General features: G+C 46.9%; 1 protein-coding gene across 2 annotated transcripts in view; it reads right to left on the bottom strand.

Moving 5' to 3' along the window:
• Positions 1-6488, bottom strand: part of LOC111867507 (cyclin-dependent kinase 17) — a 27345-nt gene extending 20857 nt beyond the window's left edge. Inside the window, exon 1 of one of the 2 annotated variants that reach the window (XM_033752707.1) lies at positions 6373-6488. The gene's annotated coding sequence lies outside the window, so the exon portion shown is untranslated. The remainder of the gene's footprint in view (positions 1-6372) is intronic. The other variant, XM_023857451.2, reaches the window with a different exon arrangement.
• Between the last annotated feature and the right edge of the window lie 1914 nt (positions 6489-8402).

Here is an 8402-nt window from a genome sequence, read left to right as displayed (position 1 = left end):
GGAGTCCAGGTGCGTCCTCTAGGCACGGCGGCCACTGATTGGCTTATTGTAGCCTGCCCCGGGTGATTATGATGATGGAGCAATTGGTGGAATGAAGTACTCGGAGAAGACCTACCCCAGCGCCACTTTGTCCACCACAAATCCCACTTGACCAGACCCAGGATCTAACCCGGGCGGTCGCGGTGGGAAGCCAGTGACTATCCGCTTGAGCGGCCCCAAAACATCGATTAACTTTCGATAGACTACATGGAGTTGTATCTCAGGAGATAGATTATTATATCAGCATGAACATGTTTCGTCATCGTACCCAGACCGAGCTTCCATGCCAGACATCAGCATGAGGACGAAGCAGAGGGTGTGCGTGTGCGGACTGGACTCATATGGCTCAAGACAGGGCCCAACGGAGGGATCTTCTGGGTACTGGGTTTGAGGCTCTCAGAGCGGTCACTACGAACAATATTATCTCCTGAAGATGAAGGTAATATGTTCCTTCGAAACTTCAGTGAACTTCCATCGAAATACACGGCATTACATCTCAAAAGAGAGCACTCTTCAACGGAGAAATCTTTGGTCTTCATACGAAAGTGGGGATATCTTGACCAGAAGAAAGCTAGTTGTTCTGGGGAAATCTAGATTCTCACTTCTGGGAAGTGACGCTCACCCCCTCCCATTCCCAAAAGTAATACAGACCTCTGTACCTGCTCCAGACCCTTTCTGCACATTGACAAGCCTCTGAGCGGTCAACAACCCCCGCACTACTGCCTTATCGACCTCTCGCTCAAAGGCGAACCATGTGACCAGTCTACTTATAATCTCACGAGAGAGTGACCGGAAGTTGTAACATGGCGGTGAAGATACATGCTATGGCCTTGTTGGTTGGCACCGTGTAGTGTGGTAGGTTATTATAAGCGTTTCGGAGAAACATACTGCTTCCAACTTCAGATTTTTTTATTGCTAGTGGGGTGGGGCTTAGGCCACTTTCAGACAAGACACAGTGTCCAGCGACTGCAAATACATTAGCGTGAATACTAACGTCTCTGTGTCCCACGTCCAAGACACCGTGTCGCAGCTCTGTCTCTCCCTTTCAGCGGCCGAGACACTGACTTGTGGTATGTATGGCCACTCGAAGTGCATTGAGTTGTATGCTGGCGTTCACACGGGACATACAGAGTCTAGCGTCATTGATGAAATGGTGGATAAACATTTTGATGCCACCATGTGAATGACTGAGGGCAACATCAACGTGGGGTTCTGACGTCAGAGACACTAAGTGTGCGTGTTGTGGCGTTGAGTGGCTGTGTCCCAGACACTAGTCGCAAGCCACCGTGTCTTGTCTGAAAGCGGCCTAAGTCCCTTGTACTGCGGCCACTTCTGGCCCATTGTACCAGCCCCAGATCATAGGTGAGGGTGATTGTGGAGCTATTGGTGGAATGAAGTTTGGCAGGGAAAACCAAAGTACTCGGAGAAAACCCGCCCCAGCGCCACTCTGTCCACCACAAATCCCACCTGACCAGAACCGGGATAGAACCCGGGCGGTCGCTGTGGGAAGCCAGCGACTAACCGCTTGAGCTATGGCGCGGGCAACTAGCTTCTTGTAGTACTCGTACTAATTCTGCTGGGAAGTGTATCTCCCAACAAGTCTCTGTCGTCAGTGATCGTCATTTGCATGAAAAACGTTTATCTACAGGAGTTACTTGAAGCTTATACTTTATATTTGTTCAATATTGTGTGTTATAACCGCATAATGCAACCAATTATGCTAATTAGCAATTTCATTAGTGTAACACCCGTTCAAGGCCGGTCACGGTAGCCGAGCGGTCTAAGGTATGCACTGCCTTCGCTCGTTCGGAAGCCGCGATCGTGGGTTCGAATCCCACTGAGGGCATGGATGTTTAGTGTTTTTGTATGTTCGTTCTGTGGTCTAGTCGTCAGAGTTTCTGGCTGCAGATCCAGAAGTCAAGGGTTCAATTCCGGCTCTACCAGATTTTCTGAGAAAAAGTGGGTCTGGAACGGGGTTTACTCAGCCTCATGAGGATAACTGAGGAATTATTTGAAGGAAATAGTGGCTCCGGTCTAGAAACCCGATAACGGCCTTGGGGATCCGTTGCGCTGACCACGTGACACGCTCTATCTGCAAAAGTTGGCACTGACTTCGCCGATAAGAGGCGGTCGCTCGGTCGGTATAGTTCTCTTGCGGACTACAGGTCACGGAGTTTGTCTTGCTTTTTTTTTGTTTTGTGCGTTTTTCTGTTTTGTGTGCAGGTAGAGGCCTTGCGACGAGCTGATCACCCGCCCAAGGAGTCCTACCGAATGTCTAATATCTAGTAAACCGAAGTGAAACGAAGAGTTTCATGGAGGTAGGCCAAGGCCCAAATTCGGGCTGTAGAGTCAAAGAAAAAAAAGTTCAGAAATAAATGGCAAATTTCATCGTTTGGTATATAAACTTTCCTACCATTAACTTTCTCTTCCGGTCATTTAACACCATCCCCCACGAATAGCAAGCACAAACAGGGAACATTTAGAAGTGTCTACTTTACAGTGTACGCTTTGCTTCACATACTGAACATCAAAATATTATCCATAATAACGGAATAGTCACGATACACCGAAACGAAAGACTATCCTCTCTTTCATGACATACTACTTACATTCATACCATGAGTTAATGCTCATCATTTCGTTTCTATGGTAACTCGATACTGTTTCACTCCAGAGCTTTCATCGCGCGCGCGCGCGTGTGTGTGTGTGTGTGTGAGTGAGTGAGGAAAATTCAGTGATCCATTCACGTGCTTAGTTTCAATGAGTACAGGTGAGGTTCTACAGTCTCACAGAGAGCAGGGTGAAGAAATATATCTTCTGGGAAAGGATGTTAATCCGAAACGCCTATAACCACCTACCAGACTACACGGTGTCGCATGCAGAACACAGTACTCTTCAGATATTACAGATTCTGAATTAGACAAACGTATCAGATGTGACTTAGTGTTTCGCACCATGGCCATGTTCGAAATTAAGTTACAAACAGATGTACGTAGTGAAGTTTTCCCGAGATAACAGCCGTGCAGCATGGAATGAATTCCAAGGAAGATTACCGTCTCCTTGGAAGTGACTCCATTTATCCTGGCAAATCGTTACAAATACGTCAGAGGAGCATCGTTGTCCCATTGCAAATCCTACATAACAGTCTTCACACTTACCGTCTTTAAGACCTCTAACTTTGGGAACAACAGACATTCCTACCGACATATCTGATCGCCGGAGTCAGTAGCCGCGAGCATGTAAGACCCCAACATGTACAAAATTAAAAGAAAGTAGGTTTGTTTATGATCATGCAGGTAATTTGTATCTATTCTTTCTTGGTTAATTTAAAACTGCTGTCAGGATCTGGGACTCAACAGCGTCGAATGACAGCATGATTTATGAACCACGAATTGGAAATGATTCAGAAAGAAGCAGCGCGGCCTCATTAGACGCACTTATCTGAAGGGGCTGAAGGACACCATGTCAAATCTCAGTCAGTTTGGCCCATATCTGGCCCGAAATTTGAACCCAGACCTTCCCAATACGGAGTCAGGAACACTAACTACTGTACAGCGTCTTTCAGTGCCATTCAAATGAAAGTTAAAAATGTTCATGCAGCTAGGCACCACGCCACGAGGACGTGTGAGAGAGTAATTTTAAATCTCCATGTGTTTTTAACTTTAATATTACAAGACGAATGGGCGTTTCAGGGCGGCAGGATTTTTTGGCACCAGAGTAGTCTGGGTACCCCTGCCGTAAGTTGAATCACGGGTAAGGTAATCTTATCACAACAGAACTGACCCACACACGTGAGCGTGTTCGGGAGCATACGGGTAGCCTCGCCGTGACGTCGGTCAGGAGAAAGAGAAAGCCACTTTCTCCACAAGCGGGGTGCTCTACCAACTCACGGATCCACATTTCGTGTCCCTAGCGAGCACATGCTATTGGCCCGGTGCCTGCAATATTCACAGGGCGACATCCCTGGCAAGCTTCCGGATCGAGAGGACCGCACCGAACGGCGTGACGTCACCGGAGTACAAGAGCCGATACAGGACTAGACTTTAGTAGGAAAATCCGAAACAGCCTTCCTTAGAGAGACAGAAGGATAAGAACTGATCTGAAGAACAGTGCGGTGAGCCAAAGCTCCAAAAGACATTCCAAATACAGTAAAACCTGCCTTAAAAGGACCCTTTATTAGCCGGAATTTGTCTTAAACGGAATGATTCGATGATTATAATGTGAATAAATTAATGAGAATTGTTTTTCTTTTTGTCTCAAATACGTGCACGTCCTGGTTTAAATATTATAGTATACCTTGATTAAATGGAAACCTGACTTCAGCAGAAAAATATTCTGGACCCTTGAGATTCCGTTTAAGACAAGTTTTACTGTATAAGGTTACTGGTACGCTGCACCTGATCGCGACAATTCTATTGTCTATCGAAGGGACAGAAAGGGTACAGGTGCTACTAGGGGTAAAGGTCAGAAAGGTATTCATTTGTACATATCGGTCACAAACATTAGGCATTTCTTGCATCACCAACATAGAATGGTTAAGATAGTTCAGAACAACAGTATCAAATATTAGAAGACGAGGACACAAGTTAAGACAGATGACGAAGTTTAAGAGGGCTGAGAAGTTATATCATCTGTGATAAACCGACGTTACGGAATAACATGTCGCCTCCATCTTCAGGGTCGAAGAATAAGCAGGGCTGTGCTTGCTATCCACGTCATGCTGTTTTCTTGCTTGGCATATATCCTAAAGAAAACATATTCCTTCATAACCACTGCTATGGAAACCTCAAATCATACACATAAGAGCGTTGATCATGTTTAAATTAATACTATTTTGTCGGTTCCGCAAAATTTCACTGTATTCTCTGCAGACGGAGGGCCGACGCGCCTGGTGGACAGGCAACTACTCCACCATCGGAGCGTGGCAGGTGGAGTACACTACTATTTCGATAGCTGAGTGCCCGCTATTCATAGCGCAGCTACGCCGGGCCGCATGTCCACATGGCCAGCTCATGGCATGTAGTGAGGACGCCAGACCCTCAGAAGAAACGAATTCATGCACGAACCAACTCCACGGGGCAGGGTCCTTCTTGAGACTCTAACAGCCACTTATAGAGTCAGAAAATCTCTACCTTTTATACAACCGAAAGACACACTAACATGTTCACAAGAGTCCACTACTCGATCCTGAGCCAGACGAATCCAATCCACTTCTTCACACAGTTTCAGTAATTTTATTTATTTATTCGCAGTTCATTTAGCGACGCATAACGTTAAATGATATGAGGGATCGAGACTAACGAATTGAGAAGGGCGTGGAGGAAGCACCCAATCTGGGTCAGTACCTTGGTATTTGCCTGCACCCACTGAAAATATCAATATAAAACCTGTCCGATATTCAGACTTTGGTCTGGGTTTGAAGTCTGGACCTGAAGAATATGAAAAAGTGGTGTCCAGCCGACAGCCTACTTCGGAACTTCGTCTAGCATTGTCAGGATTAATTATTTAATTAAGTGCATGCCATAAAGAAGTATAGATGTGGAGGTATAGCTCCACGCGTTCTTAACCTCGGCACTACATGGAGGCGAGGGGTCAGTTTCACGTCCAAGCTGTTTTACCTCCGGTCAACCAGTCCGCGGTACCCGCTGGATTGCAGTCTGGATCGTCCCCAAAGCCTGGAATCGAAACCAGACTCCTCAACGTCCAGTCCGTAGCCTGTCGCTATACCAGCTTCATAGTATTCTTGAGAGAAAGAAATACTAGGATGCTACGTTGGGGCACGCGGTAACGTAGTTAGTTGAGGCACTATGCTACAAGCCGGTGGGTCGCGGGTTCGATTCCCGATGAGGTCACTGGGGTTTTCAACTGACCTAAACCTTCTAGCCACACCATGGCTCTGGGGTCGACTTAGCCTCTAAGAGAAATAAGTACCAGGAATCTTCTTGGGGATATAGGACGGTCGGCGCGTAAGGCTGACAACCTCACCACCATCTATGAGTCGATTGTCTACAAAATGTGGGAGCCTCGATGTCTCATTACCCTATTGGCCTCCACGGCCTGTTACAGGGATAGTTTACCTTTTTTTAGGATGCCACGTTGAACAAAGCGATGAAACAATAGATACACAAACTATATGAGGAACCTCTCAGAAAATGAGTACACGGAAGCCCCCAGGAGGCGGAAAGGTGGAACTGAAATGAACGGAATCATGTCCTAATATACCGGTTGACTCTCTGCAGTCAGCCAGCATCAGTGTCCACGCTAACACACACACACACACACACACAGATACACACTACCGCCACTTGTAACCGTGTTAAGAAAGACATGTACCTGCGTTACGTTCGGGTGAGGAACATGGTGACAGAGGCTCCTCGCGCTCGCTCCCGGCGTCACTACAATTTCGCGTCCGTTCTGCGTCTCCGCTTGAGAGCGGACGAATCGACCTGCGCTCTGGGAGCTCTGCCTCCATTGGGCGCCCTACCGATCGATACAACTCACTTAATATTGATATGTCTGTACATTTATTTATTCCACGTAAGCTCGTATCCTTCCTCGTCTCATTATGAGGGCGTAGACACCATATTCGTGTACTTTGCAACTTCTGACGCCCTGCAATTACAAAGTGGAATTTCGGTCTGCACAGATGTCGATATTACAGCTCCCTGCATTACACGAGGCTCCCCTCTAGGCTAGGCTACTCCGCCTTACACATGCCATTGTGATACGTATTGGATTTCATCCTCTTGTGCTGATGAAAGTAGTTCCCCGCGAGAAACGGCTCTCTGTTAAATGAAATTCGGGTTAGGTCATTCGGTCATTTAACCCTTTAAAGCATAGTGGTAACTTTCCGTACCACCTGCTCTCACATTTAAAAATCCTGCATTTCGCCCTAGACTTTAGGGAAAGTACGTATAATTGTGGATTTTGTATTAGTCTCTTAATAAACAGCGGTTAGGCGTACTTCTTGTACAGGGTTATCCATTGGAGACGACGAGATGCTTTTTTCTGTGAGGTAGGGAAATCAGTGATACCAACCATTTTCACACCGCGGATCCAAAAAGAAATTAACTAAGCACCACGCCATGAAGACGCGTGGGGGAGTAGAGTTACAGCTCCATCATTCTTGACGTCGGCACTAGATGGCAGCGGTTAGCTTCACTCCACGGTCGCTTTACCAGCGGGGAAAGAAAACCCTCGGTACCCTTTAATATGAGGCTGAGTGGGCCCCTGCCTCCTAACGAAATCGAACCCCGGCTGTCCAGCCCGTAGCCCGTCGCTATACCGACTGAGCTATCCCGGCTTATACTCTAGTTGAGGAGTAGTTAAAACCCGAGGATAGTCCATGTGGATTTGCGGTGGCATGGGGCAAGTTTTTCTCACGCAAGTTACCTCCACGTTGACCTAGCAACAGAGGCTCGAGCAATATGCACATCTCGAGCCGCAGAACCACGGCCCACATGAATAAGATTGACCCCACACAAATATCGTAGCCGAAATGGCACCAGGAGTTTGGTTACTTTCTTCGTCAGTCTGGTCCAATTCTTGCACACGAACGCTTGCCTGATCGTAACAACCACAATCAAAGTCCCATTGGAAGTCGGTTAATCATCATATCAGGACCTGGATTGCTTCCTACATTATAGCAAAGACAGCACGCTACGGAACGTGACATCGGCACAACCATCTGTGAAACGCAGCCGGTCAGTCTGACGTCATCACAACGCGATCCTATTACATCACTAACAGAACTGCGTCATGCCACTCCGCAGCAGTTCGCTGAGCATCCGCACGCGCAACTCTACTGCGCACACACAAAGGCTCGATGGTTTTGATGTCTTCGTTTTGGTGTTAGGCTGTCATGGAAGTGCAGTTTTAGTGTCCACAGCGTCAATAATGAGAACATGTTAACTTCCATAATTGACTTCATGTGTGTTGCACATGTCCATCACCCAAATTCTGTTGTTGTCCATCTTCTGGGTCTGCAAGCAGTCTTTACTCGGCCATTCGTTCGTCATGGCCACTCCATCTCAGCGCTCTGTATTTTCCCAGTCATTGATGACGTAACAACCATTTCTTCCTACAACATGTTTCAATCTATCTTCTGTTGTCACTAGACAGCGTAAATAAGCAAATTCAGCTGTCTTTATTACGCTTCTCAATACCTGAAGAAGCTATATTTCGTCTCCACATGGCTGAATACTTGCAGCTATGCTGTGACCACGGCCCCCCAACCGCGATTCATTTGGGGGGGGGGGCAGATAACCTGTGAAGTCTCGTGTTAAAGCCCTCTGAGACTAACTTGCAAAAAAAGAAACCGAATATTAATGGGGGAGACAGGAATGCATATAGGATATTGGTGG

This window comes from Cryptotermes secundus, unplaced genomic scaffold (genome assembly GCF_002891405.2).
Source record: "Cryptotermes secundus unplaced genomic scaffold, Csec_1.0 scaffold1089, whole genome shotgun sequence".
Lineage (NCBI taxonomy): Eukaryota > Metazoa > Arthropoda > Insecta > Blattodea > Kalotermitidae > Cryptotermes > Cryptotermes secundus.
The sequence above is the reverse complement of the archived record's forward strand: the minus strand, read 5'-3'. Positions and strand labels throughout refer to the sequence as shown.